The sequence below is a fragment of the Cannabis sativa genome, chromosome 3 (genome assembly GCF_029168945.1).
Source record: "Cannabis sativa cultivar Pink pepper isolate KNU-18-1 chromosome 3, ASM2916894v1, whole genome shotgun sequence".
Taxonomy (NCBI): domain Eukaryota; kingdom Viridiplantae; phylum Streptophyta; class Magnoliopsida; order Rosales; family Cannabaceae; genus Cannabis; species Cannabis sativa.
This window is the reverse complement of record NC_083603.1, coordinates 60609313-60636602: the sequence shown is the minus strand read 5'-3', so window position 1 is coordinate 60636602 and position 27290 is coordinate 60609313. Positions and strand designations below refer to the sequence as shown.

The following is a 27290-nucleotide window of genomic DNA, read 5'->3' as shown; positions in this document are numbered from 1 at the left end:
ATGCCTGAACCTGAGCTGTCAACTTTGCGATGGCATCAACCACTAACACACCAGCTACCTTCTTAGTTTGACTCCTTTCAGTTGGCCACTGCTGATTGTTTAGAGCCATCTCCTCCAATAGATCATAAGCCTCATTAGCACTCTTTCTCATAAAGGCTCCACCAACTGCTGCATCTATCAGAGTTCTAGTGTTACCAACCAACCCGTTGTAGAAATTGTGGACCAGCATGCACTTCTCTATACCATGATGAGGGCACTTTCTGATCAAATTTTTAAACCTCTCCCAAGCCTCATGGAGAGATTCATTATCTTGTTGGCAAAAGTTGTTTATTTCTCCTCGCAGCTTTGCAGACTTTGCTGGAGGGAAGAACTTTGACAAGAATTTCGTTGCCAGATCATTCCAGGTGGCAATAGAGTTGGGTGGCAAGGAGTTTAACCAACTCTTGGCTCGTTCTCTGAGCGAGAATGGGAACAGTCTCAGTCGAATAGCATCATCACTAACTCCATAACTTTAAAAGTTTCACAAAGTTCCATGAAGTTTGAGAGATGCAGATTAGGATCCTCAGAAGGGAGGCCACCAAACTGAACTGAGGACTGCACCATTTGAAGTATGGCAGGTTTGATCTCAAAGTTATTTGCATCCACTGCCGGTGGCCTAATACATGACTGCACTCGCGTCAGAGTAGGGAGAATGTAATCTATCAAGCTACGGTCATTAGCTTGATCTTCAACGGTACCGCCATTATTACCGTTATTACCTCCATTATTTGCAGCATTAGCATTCACATTCACAGCCATGATTTCTGAAGTTTCAGTAGTTGCTGAAACTCCTTCTTGCCTCATGTTCTTTCAGTTTCTCCTACAAGTTTTCTCGATTTCAGGGTCAACGGGTAATACTATTGCTTGCCCTTGGCAGCGCATGCACTCAAAATACCTGAAATAGACAAGAACAGTTTTTGCAAGAGAAAGGTTAGAAATTCAGCAAGAAGAATGTACCAAAGTAGAAGTTAGTATAATTTTATGTAATATTAATCTTTATACAATTCCCCGGAAACGGCGCCAAAAACTTGTTATGAAAATTATAAACACTACGCAAGTATACGCAATCAAGTAGTAAACTCACACAAGTGAGGTCGAACCACAGGGAATCTGATTAACTACTACTAAACCATACCTATAATTCTATTTGGCAAATCGAAAATAATTTTGATTTAAAAGAATTAAAGAAATTCAGAAAACTTATAACACAGTTAAAGTTTAAGCAAGATGAGATGATAGGAAGGAGAATCCTGTTGTTGTTTACCCAGATCGTTAATGCCTAATTGCTATCCTATTCTTGTAGTGAATGACAGATTATAAAGTAACCTAGGTCTTTTCAGATCTTCTAGGTTCTAAATCACGTGTTATCTAATTAATTCCTTAATTAAACTAACATGAAATCAGCATTAAGCATTAGGTAATAATCTACTCGTCACATAAGTCATGTAAATACTCTCGTTTCACATAGAACATCGATTATCCAAATTTTAGCATTCTCAGTTCTCACTTTTCAGATTTCGAATTGAGATCATAAAGCATGCACAAGGTGATCAATCTTAAACATGAAATTAAACACAAATTAAGATAATTTCACCAACAAGAATGAAGGAATGACAATTAAACATTTTTTTTTGATAAATCAGGACATTATATTGCACAAACATTATTTACAAACTATACGCACCCAAATCGGGCCCAATCAATCTATACATCACATCTTATCTACAGTATAGTTCATTGAACCATTTTTTATCTACTTCTTTAGTCTTCTTGGGTGTAAACACAGCAATACGTGTTTTGATATTCCATTTTGTCTCCTCAGTAACCCGGTTAGAGGATAATGATTCCCCTTGCCAAGTAATATTGTTCCTCAGTTTCCAAACATTATAAACCAGTCCAGCAATTGCAGCAGTATATACCTTCTTTCGGAATTTCGAAATCTTTGCCCTTGCAATCCACCTAAGTAAGGTAGAAAGATTCAATGAAACCACATTCCAAGACAGCCACTGTTTTATATCCTGCAACCATTTCACAGCCACATCACACTCGAAAAATAGATGTTGCACCGTTTCAGCTTGATCATTACACAGGCAGCATAGTTCACTAATTTGTAATCCATGCTTGAACAATCTCTCTTTTGTTTTCAATCTATTTAACATCGCTAACCACAAGATAACACTATGTTTGGGGATATTCAATCTATTCCATACCTCATTGCACCATTTCTGTTTAGTTCCAGGAGGAGAAAAGAGTACATAACCTGCTGCAATTGTGTATTGTCTCTGTTGGAATTCTGCTGTATGACACTTCAGTTTCAGCTATTCTTTGATGGCTACCAGCTTTTTCCAATACCAGCTAGCATGGATAGAGGCTGTGTAGTTCCACCAATCTTGATCCTTAAGGTATACACTATGTATCCATCTTTGTCAGAGGCTGTCCCGCTTGTTGGATATGGCCCAAATGTACTTGGAAATAGCCGCTTTATTCCACTCTTCTATCTTTATGATTCCCAAACCACCTGCTTTTTTTGGTTGACATATGTTTTCCCAAGCTACAGCCCCAGGACCATTCAACATTGCTTGGCCCTTCCACAAAAAAGCCCTACACACGGCTTCTATTGCTTTTACAACTTTTTTTGGCAACACCATCATCTGACTCCAATATGCCTGAATTGCTATTAATACTGAGTTAGTTAGAGTAATCCGACCTGCAAATGAGAGATTTCTTGAACTCCAACTCTTAATTCTAGCCGTCATTTTTTCAACCAACAGTTCACATTCCTTACCTGAAATCTTCCCAGAGCAAATAGGTATCCCCAGATAAGTAAATGGCAAGACTTGTCTAGAGAACCCCGATGTTTTAATCAATTTCTTCACACTTCCTTCATTCATGTTACTGCAATAAATTGCAGTTTTGCTAGCATTCGGGTGAAGCCCAGAAGTGAAAGAAAAAAGTTTAAGAGCTTGAAGCATATAAGTGATGCTCTGTGTATCTCCATGACAAAAGAGAAGTACATCATCTGCAAAAGCCAAATGATTCAATTGAAGTGAGGAACATCTATCATGAAATAGGAAGTCCTTTTTCTCACCTATCTTCTTCATAAGTCTAGATAAGTATTCCATTCCCAAGACAAATAACAGAGGAGACATGGGGTCCCCTTGCCTAAGTCCCCTTTTAGCTTCAAAGAACCCATGTAAGGACCAATTGAACATAAGAGAGAACCTCGGAGTTGTAATACAATTCATTATCAGCTTAATGAATTCCTTAAGAAAGTTTAAACCTTCTACAATCTCTTCCAAAAATCCCCACTCAATAGTATCATAAGCCTTTTGAAGGTCGAGCTTGATCATACAACTTGGTTTATTGGCTTTTCTACTATAATGTCTCACCAGGTCCTAACAAATCATAATATTATGCCCTATGAATCTTCCTTTAATAAATCCTCCTTGGGAAGGAGAAATGATTTCAGGAAGAATGTCTCGAATTCTAGAACTCAAAAGCTCTGTTGCAATCTTGTAAATAATATTACAACACGCAATTGGCCTAAAATCTTTGACACTGTTAGGACATTTTATTTTTGGAACCAAGGTAATAATAGTTGAATTGATTTCTTTGAGAATATTACCTGAATCCAAAAATGATATGACTGCTTCACTTATGTCATAACCAATAGCCTCCCAATTGTCTTGGAAAAAACTACTCGAGAATCCATCAGGACCTGGAGCTTTACCACTCGGAATACTAAAAGCTGCTACCTTTACTTCCTCTGTAGAGAATCCCCGAAGTAGTAGTTTTGATTGCTCTGCTGATACCCCTGCTCCTTTGGAGATTACACTATTCTGAACTTTCTTTCTATTCACCATTTTAATCCCAAGCAAGTCTTTGTAAAACCTCAGAAATGCACCAGTGATGAGCTCTGGTTCATGTACCCGCTGTCCATCTTGAGCGTCTATCGAGAGGATGCGATTCTGTCTAATTCTATGCTTAATGCAAGCATGGAATAAGGCAGTGTTGCTGTCACCATTCTCAATCCAGGCCATTTTTGCTTTCTGTTGGAGAAAAGAAGAATAATCTTTCTACACCTTCACTAACACTTCTCGAGCCTCCTTTTCTTTGCTGTGAGTTTCCTCATTTAAAGGTTGCTTCTGAAGTAAATCTTGCCATTTGTCCAGATCTGTTTTTGCTACAATCAGTGCACTATGAAGATCAGAAAATCCCTCTCGATTAATCTCCTTTAGCTTCACTTTCAATTGCTTCATTTTAGACACCACTTGATACATCTTCGAGCCTCTTATCTCACTCTTCCAAATTTCATTCAAAGCTAACTCATACTTTGGATGTGATTTCCACATTCGAAAGTATTTGAATGGTTTCTTCCCCCCCACAATACCAGGATAAAGTGTTAAAATGCCAGGAGAATGATCGAAAATGCCTTCATTAAGGAATACAGCTTCTGCATACTCATATCTGTTGATCAAAGCTTGATTGGCAAGAATCCTATCAATCTTGGAATAAATTCTATCCTCTCTAGGTTGTTTATTTGACCATGTAAAAAAATTCCCACTCGACTTGACATCCTCTAATCCACAAGAGTTGACACATTCAAGAAAGTCAGAATCGGGGTAGGATTTTACTCTGAAACCGATCCTTTCTTCCTTAGCTAATATGTCATTGAAATCTCCCATGAGTAGCCAATTTTCTGAGGTATTAAGATCCTTCAAGTCCTTCCACAACACTCTCCTTTCCAATCTATTATTTGCAGCATAGATCACAGTTAAAAAACTATTAAATCCATCAATAGTTGTTATTTTTAAATGCATTAGTTGACTAGTGCATTTAATAATATCAACTATGAATCTTGAAGGATTCCAAGCTATTGCAATTTTTCCTCCCGAATGCCAAGCTATGTTGGAAGAAAAACACCATCCTTGAAACACATTTGAGTATAAGACTCCTAATTTTGGAGCCTTAACTCTCGTCTCGAGAAGACCAACAAAATCAGCTTTTTGAGCGCTAATAAATTGCTTAATCAACTGTTGTTTATGCTGATTATTGGCTCCTCGGACGTTCCAACACAACAATTTATCCATTGGAAAGAGAGGGTGCTCCCCCCTCTCTTGTTTTAATCACCTTCCTAGCATCAAACCCTTCTATCTCATGATCATTCTCCATTTCTTGTTCTATCAAACTCTCTTCATTATCTTCTAAAATCTGAAAAGAATTACTAGTACTTGCCCCCTTCTTCCCAGCAACTTCTGATTCATTATGCTCAGCTTTACTCATATTTCGAGTCACCTTCACAAAACCCTCTTCATCTGTCTCAACCTGCTTCCTATTATCCTTTTTCATTACCCATTGTGGCTTCCCATTAGAGTGTTTCCTACATTCCTCCACTGTGTGTCCAAACCAAGAACAGTGAGAACAGGCCACTGGTTTCCACTCATACTTCAGCATCACTGTAGTAGTTGAACCGAATTCATTTTCAAATTCCAGAAAGTCTGGAAATTTCTGATCCATCATCACCTCAACCATAACTCTTGCATAGCTCAACCGCTCTCTCTCCCTAGTAATTGAATTAAGCATAGCCATCTTCCCAACCTGGCTTACAATCTTGGACAGTGTTCCATGACCCCAATATTTCAGTTCCAACTCCTCTAATTGAATCCATATGGGCACACACTTCACATTCTCTTTCTTAAAGTTCTCATGGGGGTTCCAAGGCTTCATTATCACAGGCCTCCTATTAAAGAAAATATACCCTCCATTCAAAATCTGATCTCTATATTCTATAGAGCTAAATCGGATGATAAAGACTCCATATGCCAATAGTTTCACCTTATCAATTTTATCTTTCCATATTCTATTGACAAATCCTTCAAGAACATGTAATGGAGGATTGGCCCCCAATACATAACAGACAATAGATGGTGTCCAGAAAGAGACTTCCTGTTCAATATCCTCAAAAGTAATTCTAACTTTACTGCTTTTATCACCAGAATTCCTAAAAGAATTTTCAAGATTCCTCATAACAGAATCAGATCGCAGAGTTGGGGGGATTGGAGATTTACCTTGTGCCACATCACTGTTACATTGATCGTTGGCTCGCAAGAAGTGCACAAAGTCATTCCGAGCCTCCTCTTGCTTCTGAATCCTTTCCAGAGACGATTTAGGAGATAACGGTGGTTGAGAGAGATCGTGAATTGCAGGGTCATCCGCCATCGCATCCTCTTCATCCGTCAACTCCAACGCCTCAATTTCAGCAACCTCTTCTTCCCTAGCAAGTCGAACAGCTTTAGATCCATTCTTCACTCCCTTCTTCCTGTTTGCTTTAGTAATCGATTGAGCTTTCCCTTGAGATTTTGACCTTGTTTTAGCCATGGCACCAGCTTCTCAGCTGCAAGAGCAAGAACCACGAGAGAAAGCGCCTTTTTAACTTGATTCTAAGTTTAATGACAATTAAACATTAACTAGGCAAAACATTAAACAACAATCATCATCCTCCCTAAATGGGAAATTTAGTTCAGAAATAAATCCTTAACCATTCCTATAACAATATTCAACATAAAGAAATTAAAGAGGAATAAAGAAACAAAGTGTTGGTGGATGAATTCTGGATCTTCACTTGAATCACTATGCTCTTCTTGCCGCTCTCTGCTGTGTTTTAGGGTTCCAAATCGCTTCCCCTGACTTCCAATCGCAGTTTTCTATTTATAACTAATTTTTAGAGTTTGATGGACAAAAATACCCCTGGGCCGTACGGGATATCGTCGCGGCCAAGTGTAGTCTCGTCGCGGCCAAATAAATGCATTTTAAGCACGGTTCCGTAAGTCTTAAATGGTTGCGGTGATGGTGTATCTCGCCGCGGCGACTGTAGCCTCGAAACTGCTTTGTGATCTAGCCGCGGCCAAGCTGTATCTAGCCGCGGCCAGATATGCATCTTTCCTCCAAAAAGTTTTTTTCCTGGCTCAGCTCGTCTTTTATTGAACTTTTTCATCCCGAGATCTCTATTGTTCCAAAGAACTTGAAAACATAGAAAACAAGTGTAATTCTGCCCCAACACAGTGAAAAATGCACATAAAATTGATCCAAAATATAGGCTAAAAATAGCCTAACAATGTAACACATAACTTTGTGAGGAACTTTTTTCCCCTTACCTTATTTTTCACCAATCTCTATTCGCCACATACAGGGCAAAACTCTTTCTTATCATTCTCCTTCCAAAAAATGGCACAATTATACTTGCACACATCTATTGAGTCGTAACCCAAACCTAGATTGCACAATCGCATCTTCGACTCATAATGCAACTTCGGTAATTTTGTCCCCTCCAGAAATAGTTCAATCAAGATAGACACCAACATATCGAAAGAGTGGTTACTCCACCTATTCAAAACCTTGCAGTGCATTGAGGGCTGATTTTTTGCAACCTGGATACAACTCAGACTCCATCTCCTTAAACAAGTCATCAAACTTGTTGTTGTCATTGATAGGCGATTCATTGAAAGAATTAGTAGTACTGGCAGATTCGTCAAACCCAGGGTCCCCTCTTAACATGTCTGCCAACACATCTGCCATTTCCTCTTCGTCATTTTCAGGAAGTTCAACTGCTGGGTGAGAAAAAGTCTCCCCGTGGAAATACTAGGGGTTGTACGAAGGTTGGATCCCGCTGAGAAATAAAGGAACCCTTATAGTTGTAGGTGTGTGGAAATTCACATTCAAACAACGCATGCATGGGCATCGAGCTAATCCGTCAGAATTTACGTGGTTCGTTGCAACCGCAACAAACTCGTCAACGCCACTTCGAAACTCTACAGAGCGACGGTGCGCCTTCATCCAATTTCGATTGGTAGGCATCTTCCACTATGAAGTAATTAACAAAAAAAAAACTAAAAAACAAACAAGAAAATGTGCAAGTGTCCTAATCCACCTACTCACTCCATTACTAAAAGGGTAAAGAACCTATCCCATTCAGGTTTGTAATATACATATAGTACAATCTACACTCTTAAGATTATTTTATTTTTGTAAAAAATTTGGGAGCACCTCCCCACAGTTCTTATAAGTTAGCAAACTTATAGTAATTAAGTTTGTTGACTTACAAGAACGTGTAAGAAGACGTTGTACCAAAATATCTAATAATGAAATAATCAAATAAGCAATAGATCATACTATAAGTATAAAACAAGCCAAAACTATCCATGCGGACAAACAGTCCTGGATAGTTTGGAGAAGCGTATTTAAGAGTCCTTACTGACTCAGCCTCTCCAAACGGGTCTAAGGTATTACGTGCATGTGTAAAATTAAAAAAATAATTATCACTATGTGATAATACAAATACAAATACAATTGTTATATCCTATCTTTGGTGTATAACCAAAGAGATCAAGAAAAGATAATAAAAATTTTATTTTATGCTATTTTACAAATATCTTATGCTCATTTCTACTTACTTTATAATTACACTTACTTTATGATAATTAGTATAAATTCTTACAATTACTTTAAAATTTTATTTTATAATTTTTTTAAATTATAAATGTAAAAGTTTTTAAAATTTAAAAATATCACTTGATTACATTTTAAATTTTATAATAAATATTAATTTGTAATTTTTTATTTTATTTATTTAAATTACAAATTACAAACTTTTAAACTTCAAAATATCACTTGCTTACATTTTCAATTTTGTAATAAATATTCATTTATAATTTTCTATTTTATTTATTTAAGTTAAAAATTAAAACCTTTTTAAAGTTGATAATATCGCTTGCTTACATTTTAAAATTGAACAATAAATAGTAATTTATAATTTATAATTTTATTATTTAAATTAAAATTTTCAAACTTTTTCAATATTAAAAATATCACTTACTAACATTTTAAAAATTAACAATAAATAGTAATTTATAATTTTCAATTTTATTTATTTAAATTAAAGATTACAATTTTTTAAAATAAAAAAAATATTTTGATTACCTATTATATTTTATAATATATACTATTTATAATTTTCTATTTTATTTATTTAAATTAAAGATTATAAATGTTGTCGAGTGAATTTCGCAACACCAAATTATATAATATTATTAGTAACAAGAAGAAATTTACGTGGAAAGACAAATGCGAGAATTCAACCTAGAATGGCGAGTACTCGACTGGGAATGAGAAATAATTAACAAAAGCTGGAAAATAACAATAAGACAGAGAATTATAGTGGTTCAGTCAGATTATGATCTGCTTAGTCCACTGCAGCAAGAGATTCGTAGGTGCCATTTCATGGTGGATCACCCCTTTATATACAAAGCAGGTGTCCAATCGATTACACAAGGATTGCATTCATTGTTAATCCGTTATTTACATATTGAATTACAATAATTAAACCCAAGCAACATTAACATTAATAAATGAATGACAGTTACTAAGTCCATCAACGTATGCGTCTTCCGCATCTGCGAGTTGACTGTTCATGTTCCGATGTTAAGCTCGCAGGGTTATCATTACGTTTGGGATGTCTGCATCCTTAGGTAGTCGCTTCTTGTAGACATCGCATGTCGAGCTGATAGAACCTAGACATGCAAGTCTATATCGGTTTATCAAGGTTGTTGGGTCGTCGGGACCAAACTCGCATTATAGAGAGTCGATCTCTATGCTTTCGCAGGAGTATAGAGAGGACACTCGTACATGTCCCGACACATGCGAGTTGGATCCATTCTCTCATCCCGCATAATACGAGTTACAGTTATGCGATCCGACTTTGGTCGTACTCGCTGGCTCTATCCTGGACGAGGGTTAAACTTCGAGGAGTCTCTCATGGACATTTCAGCTTTCATTGGAAATCTGAATATACGTGTCCTCCAAATAGGAGTCTGGCCTCGAGTTTCTAGGTGAGAGAAATCTCACTATAACACATGCCTCTAGTTTCGCAATGTGATAGGTGCGGTCACAAGGGAAACTATACACGAGAGACAGGTGAAAAGTTGTCACAAGGAGGTGACCTTTTGGTTGTCCCATCGAGGGTTTCGAAAAATGACGGCTGTAATTATTACTTTTTATTGCATTTATGGTGCCACGTCACAAAACTCCTCGGTTTTCGTGTAGGCGTGGCTATCGTTGGTCGTTAGATTGGGCGACCTTAGGCATTCTTGTTGCCACGTGTCGTAATCCCAATTAATAAGGGATATGGGTATTTAAACCCTTTGATACGAATCAAATCCTTCATTTTTCCCTCTTGTTCTTAACTTCCTCCTTCCCTCCTTTACAGAGATTTCAAATCCACTTTCGTACTCTGCCCAGATTTCTACCGCTCTTTTCTAAAATATCCTCAATCTCAGAAGTGATCGAGAGAAATCGCAGGAACAACTTACCAAAACTAAAGGTTAGTTTCGAGTTTCATTGTATTTTCGTTTTCTGTTTGGAGAAAAAATGCTTTTTTCTGGGTTTTGGTATTTTGAGGCTTTTTAGGAATGCATGCTTGTAAGGGGTACGTATGAGGTTACATTTTTTTAGGTAAAAAACTGGGTAATTTCATAAAAAATGACCTGTAAATTGGCATAACCGCATACTATATAAGAAATACTTGAATGGGTACTGTTTCATGCTTTGAATACTCGTGGGTATTCGGATGAACACTTCGAATACTCGCACATTGCCAAAATTTACTTACTTCTGATTATTGGCTAGATCTTTAGGATTTTGTATACTGTGAATTTAGTCGCGAGAACATTAACCGAGTTTCCAAATGGTGGGTGTGTCACAGTATTCTAATGGTCATATATGCGGTTATATGCCCCTTGAGATACTGTGATACACCCAGCCATTTGCGACATGCGTTAATATTCAAATGAGCATACTCCTTGGCTGGTAGATATTCTCGGAACGGTGGGAGTACCTCAGTAACTTCAGGGTCATGCTTGAGAACGCATGCCCCTTGAGTCACTGAGTTTCTCCCAGCCGTTTCTGGAGGTATATCGCTTGGCCCAGGATGCGTGACTTATTTGCACATTTAGTATTATCTCTACTCGCATATTGATGGGGTGGTCAGTATTCGCAAGGAGGCTGACCATTCTATCAAGTGCGACTTTATAGTTTTAATGCGGGTGAGACCACTTATTTTGCTTTCACACATTCACCACGCTGAAAAGATTTTCTATCTTTCAGATGAGCGACCTGTCGGATAGTCGACTGCTCGGCTCGGGAGGCCACGCATTCGATGGTGACGAGGACCAGGAGGAAGATAGTTTTCTCCCAGCTTCAATTTCGAAAGCGGTGATCGCACCTACTGTAGGTATAGAGCTGGGTCCGATGTCTTCTGCGGACATCGAGAGATTGGTGCAGGAGCTCGCTGAACCTGGGACCATCGATATTCGAGACAGCGAGTCTACGGTGTCAGCCCGCAACTACCTTATTCATTCGAGGCATGCTCCTGACGTCGAGGTCGAGGAGACGGATGACGATTGGACGGCCCCAGCTCGCGAATCAGGCGAGGATGAAGAAGAGGCAGAACGGAGCAGGACTGACTCGGTCGATGACGCCCAGCTGAACGAGCCTATCTTGTGCGAGGATTTGATTTCGAGAGTTACCAAATCAGACCTCACTACCTTTACGAGCCTAAACCTGCTGCGACTTGCTTCTTTGCGACCTAAACCGACTCAGAGGGCGCACCTTCCTTTTACCAATCCTGCGATTATTCCCACAGAGGATGTGGTAATCTCAATACCCATTCTCCGATGTGGGGTATCAGTCCCTTTCCATCCCTTTATCGCGGCTATCCTTAAACGATATGATGTATCACCTTTCCAGCTAACTCCCAATAGTTATCGCACTACCCTGGCCTTTTACGCGATGTAAATGGAGTACGTTCATAGGGCTCCCTCGGTAGAAGAGTTCAGCTACTTCTACGATATAAAAAGCGTAGGCCTTCACAATGGTTTCTACTGCTTTAGCAAATGGGCGACTTCTGAAATTAATGGGGTAGAAGGAATGGTATCTAATATGGGAGATTGGAAATCAAAGTGACTCTACATCTTTAAAGTCCCAGGGATTAGAACTGATTTTAATCGTAGACCTAGTACGTCGCATGTTTTCTTACTTAGACATTTTTGAATTATTTCGAGATCTCATGCTAACTCGCTCTTTTTTGTTTTCGCAGATAGACCAGCTCGACCTGCACTTGACGCAACTCGCAGAGAGACAGTTGAAGTTCTCGGGAGCCTTCTGGTACAAGATCGCGACTGGCAATTATTGTGTACGACTGCTAAGCTGCGAGAACACAAGCTGATTCCAGAGAACGCAAGTCTTCAAAGAGAGCCAGTATACAAGGAACCATCTGAGAAACAGCAAGAGTGGATAGACAAACGCCTCTCCAAGCAAACTTCTCGACCAGCCTCAGGTAACATATCCCACGTTATAAACTAGTGCCTTGAAATTTATTCATACTTATTTTTTATTTGTCCTCGCGGAGATGACTTTTTTGAAGTCCGCGCCCATCCTCAACCGCAAGCCAAAAAGTGGAACAGCGACGACATCGCCCGTCATTGCCCAGAAGAGGAAGAGCGATGTTATAACTACTCTTGTCGCGGATTCTTCCAAGAAGCTGGCTAAGACCGCGCAAGACAAAGGGAAGAAAGTCATGATCGAGCCAACTATCCGAGCCCGCGATTTTCTGGCTATGCAGGAGAAGTTCGTGGGCGAGGAGTTCATATCCAAGGCGGAGAGGATCCCTTCTAAGGAGCTCGTTTCGCGCTCTGTGGAGTTAGCTTCGCAGTCGATGACTCTGTTCATGAAAGCCATTGCCGCTTGTTCTAAGGAAGCTGAACTGTTGAAGAGGAAAAATGCCCAGCTCCAGGAGAGCATAAAGAAACTAAAACAAGACGCGGCTGATAAGGAAAGGGAGCTTGAAGACCTTTGCAAGTCTAAGGAGCAGGTTGAGCTCGAGGTCAATAACTCTTAGAGGAAGATCGAGGAGATGGCTCGCGACTTAGAGGTCGAGAAGGAGAATGGGAAGAAACAGTATGATCAGGCAGTTTCTGACTATATTTACACCACTCTTTCCAAAATTCCAGATTTTGACTTCTCAATCCTCGGAGCAGAAGCCGCTGAAATGGCTGAGGATTTTCGCGCCATGTCGCCCACACAAACTCAAGGTGGTGGAGGGAATCTTCCCGAGGAGGCTGAGGCTGCGGATGCTGAAGAAGTCGAGAATGAAGTCGTCAGCAAAGTCACAGATGAATCTGCTCCTGCTGCTCCCAATGCTTGACTTTTCTCTTCTATGTTTAAACTATTTTTTGAATTTGCTAGTTAGTTTTTTATGCGGTACAGGGGTACTCACACTCTGTACTTAGACATATTTGCAATTTATTTTGGACAAATTCATATCCTCGCGGGGATAATTAATGTTTAACATTTTCGCAGTACACGGGTACTCGCGTTTTTTAATATATATATATTCGACTTTAATTACAGCTTGGTGTAATAAGTAGAAAATCTTACAAGACTTGACAAAATTTGTTTAAACTTGAAGAATTAACAAATATGAGGCATTTCCTTTATATAATCAATAGTACATTATGGCATATATACCCCGCTGTACTTAGGATTTTTTTATATAAAAAATGTCTAAGTATAAGTACAAGAGCGAACATAGTTTAATAATGTGAGTACTATTGATAATATAATTTTAAACTTTCGCCATTCCAAGCTCGTGGAATCGCAGTACCATCGAGTTCTGCGAGTCGGTATGTGGTGTCACCTATTTTTTCCGCGATGAGATATGGTCCTTCCCAATTATCTCCAAAGACCCCATGCGTTGGGTTCTTGGTATTTGGCATTACTCTTCTAAGGACCAAGTCTCCTGCTCACAGGAATTTTACTTTTACCTTAGAGTTAAAGTATCTTGCAGTTCGCTGCTGGTAAGCCGCATTTTTTAAGTGCGCTTGATCGCGTTTTTCTTCCAGGAGATCAAGGTAGAGTAACTGCTTCTCTTCGTTCTGCGAGATGTTGAAAACATCTCTGCGTAGGGAACCTGCCCAAATTTCAACTGGCACCATGGCCTCGCACCCGTAAGAAAGCGAGAAGGGTGTTTCGCCAGTTGTGGATCGAGGAGTTGTATTATAAGACCACAGGACTTGCGGTAACTCGTCTGGCCAAGTCCCTTGGCGTTCTTCTAGTCCCCCTTTAATATTGTGTTTTATTATTTTGTTAACAGCTTCAGTGTGTCCGTTGCTTTGCGGGTAAGCAACTGTGGAGAATGCCTTTTTAATTCCTAGATCGTCACATAGTTGTCGCATCTCTTTACAATCGAACTGTTTTCCATTTTTTAAAATGAGTTTGTGTGGAATACCAAATCGACAAATTATGGAATTATAGACAAACTCGTGCAATTTAGTTGTTATGATGGTTGCGAGTGCTTTGGCTTCGGCCCATTTGGTGAAGTAATCTACTGCGACTACCGCATATTTGACTCCACCTTTCCCTTTAGGTAGCTCGCCTATTAAGTCAATCCCCCATACTGCAAAGGGCCATGGACTGGTGATAGAATGGAGGTTACTCGGAGGTTTGTGGGTATATGTGGCTATTCGCTGGCACCTATCGCACTTCTTCGCAAATGCGAGAGCATCTTGTCACAAGGTTGGCCAGTAATACCCTTGTCGCATGATTTTTAATGCAAGGGAGTTACCTCCGGTATGATTGCCACAAATCCCCCTGTGTACCTCACGGAGTATATAATCACAATCTTCCCCGCTGATGCATTTGAGTAGAGGTTGACTAAAACTTCTGCGATACAACCTTTGATCATATATTATATAACGGGCGGCTCGCTGTCGCAGCTTTCTTGCTTCTACTTTGTCATCGGGCAAGAGACCCTTTTCCAGATATGCGACGATAGGAGTAATCCAGGTGACCTCCTGAACGGTGTCTATCTCCATGATCATTTCACAATTTATAGTCGGGTGAGCTAACACATCTACCAGAATTACATCGAGCAATTCGGCTTCTCTAGTTGAGGCCAAACGGGCAATGCGTCTGCGTGTGAATTTTGAGCACGCGGTATTCGAGACACAATTACTCTTTTGAATTTCTGCATTAGCTCGCATACAATGGCTAAATATTTAACTAATCTCCCGCCTCTTGCCAGATATTCTCCATTCACCTGACACACCACGATTTGGGAGTCGCTAAAAGCCTGAAGATACTCGACTTTCATCTCGAGAGCGAGTTTCAATCCTGCGATTAATGCCTCGTACTCAGCTTCATTGTTAGATGTGGAAAATTCAAAACGTAAAGCAGCATGTTCCTTAAAATTACCGGGACTGATTAATAAAACTCTGCTACCAGAACCTTCGCTATTTGAGGCTCCGTTGACGTACAGTGTCCACAGTTCTCTATTTGCTATAGCGATGTCACTTTTGTCCTCTATGAGCGCTACCTCGGTGCTGGGGAATTCAAGGATAAAATCTGCTAGGGCCTGCCCCTTGATCGCAGTTCTTGGTTTATACTTGATGTCGAATTGACTCAACTCCATCGCCCACTTCAATAACCTTCCCGATGTTTCTGGTTTTGCTAGAACTTGCCTTAAGGGGTAGTTTGTCAAAACTTCAATACTGTGAGCCTGGAAATAAGGTCGCAATTTTCTTGACGATGTTACCAAGGCAAATGCCAACTTTTCCATTTGGGGATAGCGCGTCTCGGCATCCAGTAATCGCTTACTGACATAATACACAGGGTATTGCCGTCCTTGATCTTCGCGTACTAGTACTGAACTAATCGCATATTCCGACACTGCTAAATAGATGGACAAGACTTCACCGGTCATTGGCTTTGACAACATCGGAGGTTGGCCCAAGTGTGTTTTTAAGGTTTGAAAAGCCTGCTCGCATTTTTCGGTCCAATGGAACCTTTTGTTGCCTTTTAAAATCTGAAAAAACTCCTTGCACTTATCAGAAGATCTTGATATAAAGCGGTTTAAGGCTGGGACTTTACCTGTGAGGCTTTGAACTTCTTTTGGCTTGGTTGGTGATGGCATTTCCACTAATGCCCTGATCTTCGCAGGATTGGCCTCTATTCCTCGCTGATTAACCATGAACCCAAGCAATTTCCCGGAGCCAACTCCAAAGACACATTTTAGAGGGTTTAGCCGCACCTTATACTGTCGCAATATATCGAACATGGCCTGTAAGTGGGCAATATGATCCTTCGCATGTTGAGATTTTACGAGCATATCGTCAACATATACCTCCATGGTTTTTCCAATGAGATCTGCGAACATCATGTTCACTAGCCTCTGATAAGTCTCACCTGCGTTTATTAAACCAAAAGGCATCACTTTGTAATAGTATAGTCCTCGATCGGTAATGAACGAGGTGTGTTCCTGATCGGGTTCATACATCGGGATTTGATTATATCCCTAGTATGAGTCCATAAAACTCAGGAGTTCGTGACCTGCAGTGGCATCAACAAGCTGGTCAATGCTAGGAAGGGGAAAGCTGTCTTTGGGACAGGCTTTGTTTAGGACTGTAAAGTCAACACATGTGCGCCATGAGCCATTAGGCTTAGGCACGAGTACGGGGTTCGCTAACCAGTTGGGGTAAAACGACTCCCGTATAAAGCCGCAGGCAAGGAGGCGGTCGACTTATTCTTTTAGTGCTTGGTACATCGCGGGTTCCATTTTGCGGTGCTTTTGTCGGACACCTCGCTGTTGGGTTTTATGCCCTAAATAAAACTCATTTCAATATAATCAGATTTACTTATTAATATAGATCAGAAATAACATTTAATGTTGCATGGTTCACATGATTTATTTCATGATTATATGTACATAATGTATAAATTCATCTGAAACCTTTTTCACATACTTGATCCTGTTTATTGTGCCGTCAACACATTGGAAAGTAAACATGACTATGTGAATAAAGTTTCCTAGATTTATCAGACATAGGGTTTTACTGATATGATAATCTACAACAGAGTTTACTTGCATTTGGAGAAATGCTATGTTCTTTCCAGAGCATTGGTTAAAGTAAAGCTCAGGTTGGATGCATGGAGTATGCATCGGAAGGGACCGATATTGAACTTTGACTTAGATTTAATTAAACTTACCGTAAAATCTATTCAAGTCAATATCGCCTAGTTGATCCTAGATCAAATGATCTTAATCCTGTTATGATTAGGCTCAATCTTGAAAGGCTATTCGTGTTCTTTGATTTGTTAGTTAAGCCTACTTTTAGGTCAGGGTGATACGTACATTTTGGGAACACGGTAGTGCAATTGAGTGGGAGCGCTATCATAAACATGGAATCTATAGCTTCTATCTGGCGAATAGTAAGCAAAGGATGATCTCCTTCGAGCTTGACCAAATGAACATAAATGGTGGAGTACTCATTTCACATAAGCTGAAATATCATTTATACGGGGTCAAGTGTTTTAAGGAATAAATACATTGTAGGGTGTAACGGTAATTTAATCCCTTTACAGTGTAGATCATTCATATAGAGGATCATTGATCAAATTAGGATTATAACAATGGATAACTAATGATGTGTCTATATGGTGGAACATATAGAGCATTCTATATACTGAGAGTGCAATTCTAAGTTCTATGCGTGGATTCAACGAAGAATTAATAAGTTAGTGAATTTTAGTGCTAAATTCTTGATCTACTTATTGGAAGCTCGGTTATATAGACCCATGGTCCCCCCACTAGTTGAGATAATATTGCTTGTAAGACTCATGTAATTGGTTTTGATTAATCAATTATAATTCTCAAATTAGACTATGTCTATTTGTGAATTTTTCACTAAGTAAGGGCGAAATTGTAAAGAAAGAGTTTATAGGGGCATATTTGTTAATTATGATACTTTGTATGGTTCAATTAATAAATATGATAAATGACAATATTATTTAATAATTATTTATAGTTATTAAATAGTTAGAATTGGCATTTAAATGGTTGAATTAGAAAATTGGCGTTTTTGAGAAAATCAGATGCAGAAAAGATAAAACTGCAAAATTGCAAAAAGTGAGGCCCAAATCCACTAGTATAGGGCCTGCCACTTTTGTAGGAAATTTAAACTGATATTTTCATTATTTTAATGCCAAATAATTCAAACCTAACCCTAGTGGAATGCTATAAATAGATAGTGAAGGCTTCAGGAAAATTACACTAAATTTTCTATTTTTCCTTCAGAGAAAAACCTGAGCCTTCTCTCTCCCTATCTGGCTGACCACTCCCTCTCTTCCTCTTCAATATTTCGAAATCCTTAGTGTATGAGTAGTGCCCACACACATCAAGTGATACCTCAATCATAGTGAGGAAGATCGTGAAGAAAGATCATCAGCAAAGGAGTTTCAGCATCAAGGATTCAGAGAAAGAGATCCAGGTTCAGATATTGATAATGCTCTGCTACAGAAAGGAATCAAGGGCTAGATATCTGAACGGAAGGAGTCATTATATTCCGCTGCACCCAATGTAAGGTTTCCTAAACTTTATATGTGTTTATTTCATCGTTTTAGAAAGTTCATATTTAGGGTGTTAATAAACATACTTGTGAGTAGATCTAAGATCCTGGTAAAATAATTTCCAACAACTGGCCTCAGAGCCATGGTAATTGATTTACTTGCAAGAAATTTGGACCTTAAAACGATTGTTTGTATGTTCTTTGGATGGTATCATGTTGTATTGAGTGTTATTTGATGATTGATTGATGTTTGTGAAATTTTCGTGAAAAATAATTGTGATTTCGTTTCTGGAATTATTTTTATTGGATAGTATGGAAAAAATTAAGCAAGTTAGCCTTTTACAGAACTCAATTTGGATTTTATTTGAATTAGTTATGATTTTTTGAAGATTTGACAAAATCGGGGCTGTGCTGATATTTTCCTGCGATCGCAGAACTGTCCGTACAATTTCGAATTTTTTTGTTTTTCTTCAATTTTTCATGCTTTTTCATGGAATTAACTTCCAATTTTTTTTTGTATGGTTTTGTATATATACTATTACTATTCCTAATTCAATTCTAATTATCATTTTGAATTAATTTAATTTTTTTTTTAATTTAATTCAAGATATTAGTGTAATTTGAATTTGAATAGAATTAGTATTTATCTTTTTGCTTAAAAATCTATCTTATTTTTAAATTTGATTATATTTTTTTTAAATTTAAGGTCAGATTTTATAAGATATTTATAATATCTTTTAAGATATTTATAATATCTTTTAAAATATTTTAAAAATATCTTATCTTTTAAGATATTTTAAAAATATCTTATCTTTTAAGATTTTTTAATTAAATCTTTTTAGAAATTTTGACCTTATTTAAATTTAAAATAAGATATTTATAATCATGTAATTTTAAATAGATGTAAGATATTTTGCTAATTTTTTAAATTTTGTTATTTTATTTATTTAAATTACATTTAAAATTTGAAAAAGATATTTATCTATCTTTTCTAATTTTTTATTTAATTTTTATTTATAAAATAACATTTAAAATTTAAAAGTAGTTAGCAAATTTTTGAAATGATATTTAGGTTGGTTGAAACCTAATTTTTCAAAAAGTGTAGGTTTAATTTTAAATTAATTTTTTTTTTTTTAAATTTCGAATTTTTTCAATTTTTTTTATTATTATTATTTAATTAAATATTTTCGAAATTAAATATTTAATTTAAAATTAAATAAATCCTACATCCAACTATCCAGCTAACCTTGTTGCAGGAGTATGTGTTTTAGCTTATGTGTAAGTTTTCAAAACCTATTATTACTTGATTGCAAATAGCCATGGTTACTTTTTGCCAGATCTAATGATCTGATGGCTCCCTTGGTCAAGATAATAATTTGTAACAGGTATAATTTACAATCTTCTTTCATCTGTGTATGACCTAGCAACATGATAGGACCCATCCAAAGTGTGCCTGTGTGAGCCTATGTGTTTAATTTTAGGGAATTTTACAAAAATACTGTTTTTGGACCAAAACTTTACAATTATACTGGGACACGGCAAAAATAACATTTTTACTGCCCCAGCCCAATTTCATTACTTTTGTACTGCCCAAGCCCAACAGCATAACATTTATACTGTGTGTGTGGGGAAACAACGTTCTTCGTGTGTGGGGAGACGCCGGAGACGGAAATCACCAAGAAAAAACCATTAAAACCGGCAAGAATAAACAAAAGCAGAAAAATCAACGTCAATAAATAATCATGGCAAAACAACAGTAAAACAACACTAAAACAATCAAAAAAAACAAAAGAAAAAATGATTAAAAAAAACAAACAATCTGCTGCACAACCTCAACACCAGATGCAAAATCAACTATATTTGCAAGTCTATTCCTAGAAAATTATAAAAAAAACTACTAAAACAACACTGAAACAACACAAAAACAAATGAAGCAAATTTAACTACTTAGAAAAATATAAAAGAAACACACACCTCCATCTTCCACACTCACAGACATAACCATCACAACAACACGAGAACACCCAGAAAATACCTATTAATTCAAATAAATAAATCATGAAAAACAACAGTAAAACAATACTAAAACAATACTAAAACAAAAAAAAACAATAAAAAAATGATCAAAAATTAACTATGTTGTGCACATCCTCAATACTAAATGCACTATATTTGCAAGAAAAGTTCTAGAAAATTAGAACAAAAAAAAACCACACTAAATCTTATATTTTAAAAAAAAACGTAACTAAGAACTTAAAAAAATTAAAAAAAAAAAAAAAGAAGAAAAGAAAAGAAGATGAAGAAGAAGAACTGAACATGAAAAAAAAATAAAAATCATGAAAAACAACAGTAAAACAATACTAAAACAATACTAAAACAAATAAAACAATAAGAAGAGAGAATAACCACAAACCTTTGTAAACCAGAGAAGTGTAATCAGCTGCAGATTCAGTAAGTGGGACAAAGCTCAAAAATTGTTAGGATTGGAAGAATGAAGAGGATGAGAAGAGAAAAGGGTCTAGTGGGAAAACCCATTTGGGGTTTGGAGAAAAAAAAATGAACTTTTTTTGAAAGATCAAATCATGACAGTTTTTTTTGGAGATTTTAGTTGATTTTCAGAGATGGGTTTTGGTTTGAACAGAGGAAAAAGAAAGAACTCAATAGAGATTTTTGTGATGTTATAACCCTATTGTGTTTTATCAAAGGGTTTTTGGTCTTTGTGTCGTGGTGAATGTATTTTTTTATTATTTATTATTTTATTTATTTATTTACTTTTTGATTTTTAGTGTGGCCTACCTCTGGAGATGTGCATAGTGGTGAGGCATCTTTTTATTTATTTATTATTATTTGCATAATTTTAAATAAATAAAAAAATTTATTTCTTGAGGAAAGGGATTGATGAGTAGAGTGTATTTCTTGAGGAAAGGGATTGACAGTGAGAGATGGATAAATAAATAATATATTTTTAAATTTATAGAGTATATCACTATTTTAATAAGAAGCTCAAGGATCGAGGGGGTACTATGGCTTAACATTTTAAAAAAGAAAAAAAAAAGATTGATGGGAAAGGACCCCATAATTGCCAAAAAAAAAAAAAAAAACAAGACAGTACAAAAAAAAAAAAAAAGACAGTACAAAAAAAAAAAAAAAGACAGTACAAAAGTTGTATTTTCCGTGCAACAGTAATAATGTAATAAATGGGGAAAAAACAGTAGTGGGTGTAAATTTTCCTAATTTTATTATAGATGCATATAGGTTAATGTTGCTAAAATAAATTATCATAGTTTTTGATAGAATTTATTTAGGCCCATTTAGTTTTTGGGCCTATTCAATTAATAACAGTTGTTCTTATTAAGGTTAAATTCCTCTCTTTTGGGCCTTGTGTGAGAGTTGGGAGCCATAGAAGTGGGTACGACATACTGAACCCAGCACCCCCTCACACAAACCACCCCAATTGTGAAGGCCCATTTGCCTGATTTGAATGACTGTACTAGGTTAATTACACTAGTTTAACCTAATTAAAAATTGATTAGCAACATAATTAATTTCATTTATTTTGAAATTAATTTAAGAAAATTATAGTTTAAAGAATTTTTTATTCTAAGCTAAACTATATGTATTTTCTTGTATTTAATTAAATATAGAATTATAACCATCTAGATTCTTTCTGGAACTTAATTTAAATTTTTCATTAAATATTCTTATTTAAGTTGATATTTAGTTATCTACAACTAACCAACTTAAATCTGAATATCTTTTGAATTTAAAATTTCAAAATTAAGTTGAGGAATTTTAGGCATTGGTTATTAAGATTCTTTAGATATTTTTTAAGTTAATATCTTTTCAAATATTAACTTAAAATGGAATATTTTCAAATTAAGTGGTTACAACTTAATTTTTGATATTTAATTAAATTAAATTTGAAAAATATTTAAGTTCTAGATTTTTTCTAATACAACTTAAATTAGATATTTTTTCAAATTTTGTGGAAAAGATACTTAGTCAAATAAGATATTTTCTAGATAGTTATTTCTAAACTACTTATTATTTCTAATATTAAATAGGAAAATATTATAAATTGTAAAATTAATTATTTAATTAATTTTGGTACAATTTATTTTAAGTATATTTTTCCTAGTATTAAACTAGAAATTAATAATTAAGCCTTCTCTACACTTAATTATTTATTTCTTGAATTTAATACATTTAATTAATTTGAAAATTGAATATCTAAGTTGATTTTTATCATCATACTTAAATATTTCTTTTTCATGACATTTAATTAAATAGAAAATTATTTTTAGTTGAAATTTAATTTTTCAACTAAATTTAAATAATTTTCAAAATATATTTTTTTTTTCTTTATTTTATTAATCAAATTTCGAAATTGCATTTCTTAAATGCTAGAATTTTGAATTTTATCTTGAAAAATAGATTAAGTTGTAAATTAATTATTTATTTTAATTAATTCTTGGATCAACTTAAATCAATGATTTTTTCATTTATTGATTAATTTAAAATAAATTGAATTAAAGTATATTATTAGAAATTGAATTAATTAGTCAAAGGAAAATCTAGATAGATGATATTTTTGCTTGAAGTATTTTTCTAGTGTATTTAATTAAATAGAAAATTAATATTTAAGTTGATTTTCATCATCATACTTAAATATTTGAAATTTTTCTTATATATTTAATTAAATAGGAAAATTATATTTTTTGTTGTAAATTAATTTTATTAATTAATTTTGGGCCAACATTAAATTAGAATAATTTTTCGAGGATTAATTTTTTATTTTATCATGCATTTTCGAAAATTGTATTCTTAAATACTTTAATTTTTCGAAATGCAATATATATTTATAGAAAATTAAATTTGAGTTGTAAATTAATTTATATTAATTTTGTAACAACTTAAATTGAATATTTTTCTAAATATTTATTGGAAATTATTACTAAGATGGAAATAATTCATGTTATTTTCATATCCATCTAAGTAAAATTTATAAATATTAAATTAAAATTTATATTTAGAATTTTTCATTCTAAATTGGAAATTTTAAATAAATATATATTTAAATAAATTAAATAAAGAGAATCAAAGAAAATACAACTCACTTTAAATAATGAGCTTGATTATTATTAAGATATTCGATCTCCATTGTTGGTCTTACAAAAGTTAAATGTTTTCAATATAACCTCGAGACGCTAGACTTCGTCCCCCTATGGATGGTTATTCGTTGAACGCATTTAACACCGTAAGATTTCATTTGATAAGTGTTTTGTAAGTTTTCGTCTCTATTAGACTCTCCCCTACGGTGACTACTTAGAGATAAACTTATGAAACATGAAACAATGGTAGAGGCTCATGAAATGAGAATAACCTTGACTCTCGCCTACCGGGACAACGTTGGATTCTTATTTTGATCGAATAAAAGGTTGCTAGAATGGTTTCTATTTTAGATGAGCTGACAACTCTATTCAATAAATGATGCTTTGACTCTCGCCTACCGGGACACTGTATCAGTTTGTTGAAAACCTTGGAAATTATTAAGGATTGTATGTTTTAGTATTTTCACTAGTCATTCCTACTTGCTATATGTTTATAATTTCTGAATTGTGTATGAATTTATATTGAACCATGTTATTTTCTGTTATTAAGTTGTAGTTTAATTTCGAATCTTCATTGTTGGTCTAACATGTTTGTTTTTCTAATGAGATAAATCCCTAATGGATTTTCACCATTAGACATACATAATAGTGTAAGATCTCGAAAGATAAGTATTGTATATGCGACATCTAACTGTTCATCAATTGATGACACCTTAGACTAGTATTTTTACAATATGAAACAAGAAGATTACATAAATAAGATTACTTTGTCTTTCGCTAATCGAAGCATCGTTGGATTCTTATTTATAAACGAAATTATCCTAATTCCTCTTAGCTTATTCATTTCGAATTAGCTTCAAAACATATCATTGGATGAATGGTCTATAAATCATTTCATGTCATTATATTTTCTCTTAAGAAATTAAATGACGCATATGATTATAATCCCGAAATTCTATTCCCAATTGATATAAATCCTCAATCTTAGAAATCTCCTGCTTGTATGGGCAAATCTGACTTAGAGTTTAAATTAGTAGTGGTGGTCCAAGAGAGAATTACTCATTATATTTGGTATAAATTTAAGTCTTTGACTTTAATTTTAGATTCCAAATAGAAATTTTCTTATATTTCTAATTCCAGAATACAATACAGTTACACTTTCTCAAGTGTTTAATATCCATCTTCTATTAATGGATTCAAACTGTATGGAATATGAGTTAGGTATTCTGTGACCAGGATCCACTTGCAGTATTCTAAGAACTCTTTGATGTAACTAAACCTATGTCATCATAGACACTACCACTTTTTTTTAATCTATGGCATTTGTATCTTGTTCCTAGTGGATTTGACAAGATCAATCTCTGCAAAGAGTTAATATGCCTATATCCACTGAAAGTAGTTCATCTCATTCGCAGATGGATGTACATTCAGGGGTGGATATGAGTTTTTCGTTGTATTCTTAAAACGATAACTCTAGATTATACCTTTTAGCAAGAAATTTGAAATGTTTGAAAAATTTCATTAATTTCTAGCAATGGTTAAAACCATTAAGGTAAGTGGAAAAAGATCTTGCGAACTGATAGGGGTGGAGAAATAGTTAGTAGATATGCAGTTCAAAGATCATTAAATTGATTTTTGAATTATATCCAAACTTACCTCCCCAGAAATTTCGAGTTGCATATTGATGATTAGTTACTAGTCGTTGCCTAAATCCTTCTATGGTAATACAATTTCAGAATGATGTAATGGTTGTATACTTAATGTAAATCATTACTAGATTCATGGATGACCTAATCAAAATCTTAAGAAAAGCTAGAACTGTTAACCATGGTTTCTTAGCTATTCTAAGTGATTAGGGGTGGACCATCCCATAGTCAATAGATAAGAAAGTGTTTGTTCAAACAAATACTACTTTTCTAAGATAATGACTAAGTCTGAAAACAAGTAGAAAATAAAGGAGACATTTTTCTTGATTCCAAAAGTGTTCTATCATCTTATATAACATATGATGATCCCACTGCCTCTGTTGTCTTGTCACAACCGAAGAGGTCAATACCATTTTCTTAAACATAATTCACGGTACCTTGTCGTAGTGGGAGAGTTTCTATGAACTCACCTTCTTATGACTTGGGAGACACTAGTGATTAATATCCATTGTGAGTTTAAACAAGTAATGGATTGTTAAGATAAGAAACTAAGAAGAAAGCCAATAGAACTATGGTTTAATCCATTCACATGGAATAACCTAAAGTTTTCTATTACAAGGACATAAAAGGAAATTTTCGTTTATAAGTCCATTTAATGGACTTAACAAAACTTCCTGTTCCTAGTATTATAGGTTTGAGTTTATCTAAACCTATGGCTTGTGGTATACCTGGTAATTACTTACTCTAATGCAAGCAACTTACTTTAGTAAGATGCTGAAGCATTTTCTTTCTAATGGCAATCTATAGAAGCTTCACAACTTCTTAGGTATAGATTTTATTTATCTAAGGAAAAGTCTTAACTATTCCAGAAAAGATAAAGCCATGAAAGAATTTCTTATATCAACAGTGAGAGGTCTTAGATATGCTTTTGTATGCCTTAGACCAGACACCTGTTGAGTGGGAGTAATGAGTAGGTATCAGATTAATCCAGGAGAAGAACATTGGAAGACAATCAAGTAAATCCTAAGATTAAGAAGAGGAACTATATGTTAGTCTATAAGGGTGTGTTTAAAACTCTTAGACTACACCATATCAGATTTCGAAATTTTCCTTTGTGCTAGTAAATCTTTCTGATAAGATGGTGGTTACTCTGGGGGTGGAATAGTGATTTTGGAGAAGTGTAAAAACCTATCTGAAGTCTCTAGGTCTACCAGAGAGGGATTGAATGTTAAGGTTGCAGGAAAGGTACTTATTCAGTCTAAGGAAAGTTCTATACATTTTTGGCACCATTCCAAATTGCCTTAAACTACTAGTGTTAATTTCCTGATTAACCAAAAGTAGTTGCCAAAGGTATAGAATCCAGTATCTCTAGAGAGTAGACATATAGAGAGGAATTTCACATTATCAATGATTTTGTGATTAAAGGAAGAGTAATGGTGGAGAAAAGGTTGTGGTTAATTCAACCTTTCAGATCCTGTTACGAGGAGTTTACTACTACTACACTTGATTTGTATATCAAGGTGTTGAGATTATTTGAAACACACTTTTTGTTTTATATTAGTGCAAGTGGGAGTTTGTTGGGTTTTATGCCCTAAATAAAACTCATTTCAATATAATCAGATTTACTTATTAATATAGATCAGAAATAACATTTAATGTTGCATGGTTCACATGATTTATTTCATGATTATATGTACATAATGTATAAATTCATTTGAAACCCTTTTCACATACTTGATCCTGTTTATTGTGCCGTCAACACATTGGAAAGTAAACATGACTATGTGAATAAAGTTTCCTAGATTTATCAGACATAGGGTTTTACTGATATGATAATCTACAACAGAGTTTACTTGCATTTGGAGAAATGCTATGTTCTTTCCAGAGCATTGGTTAAAGTAAAGCTCAGGTTGGATGCATGGAGTATGCATCGGAAGGGACCGATATTGAACTTTGACTTAGATTTAATTAAACTTACCGTAAAATCTATTCAAGTCAATATCGCCTAGTTGATCCTAGATCAAATGATCTTAATCCTGTTA

The 27290-nt window shown here is 35.3% G+C and overlaps 1 non-coding gene across 1 annotated transcript; it reads left to right on the top strand.

Annotated features, from left to right (window-relative positions):
- Positions 1 to 239: 239 nt before the first annotated feature.
- LOC133036378 (small nucleolar RNA R71) lies at positions 240 to 346 on the top strand. Its single transcript, XR_009687035.1, has one exon. It is a non-coding gene; the product is annotated as a small nucleolar RNA R71 (small nucleolar RNA).
- Positions 347 to 27290: the final 26944 nt, after the last annotated feature.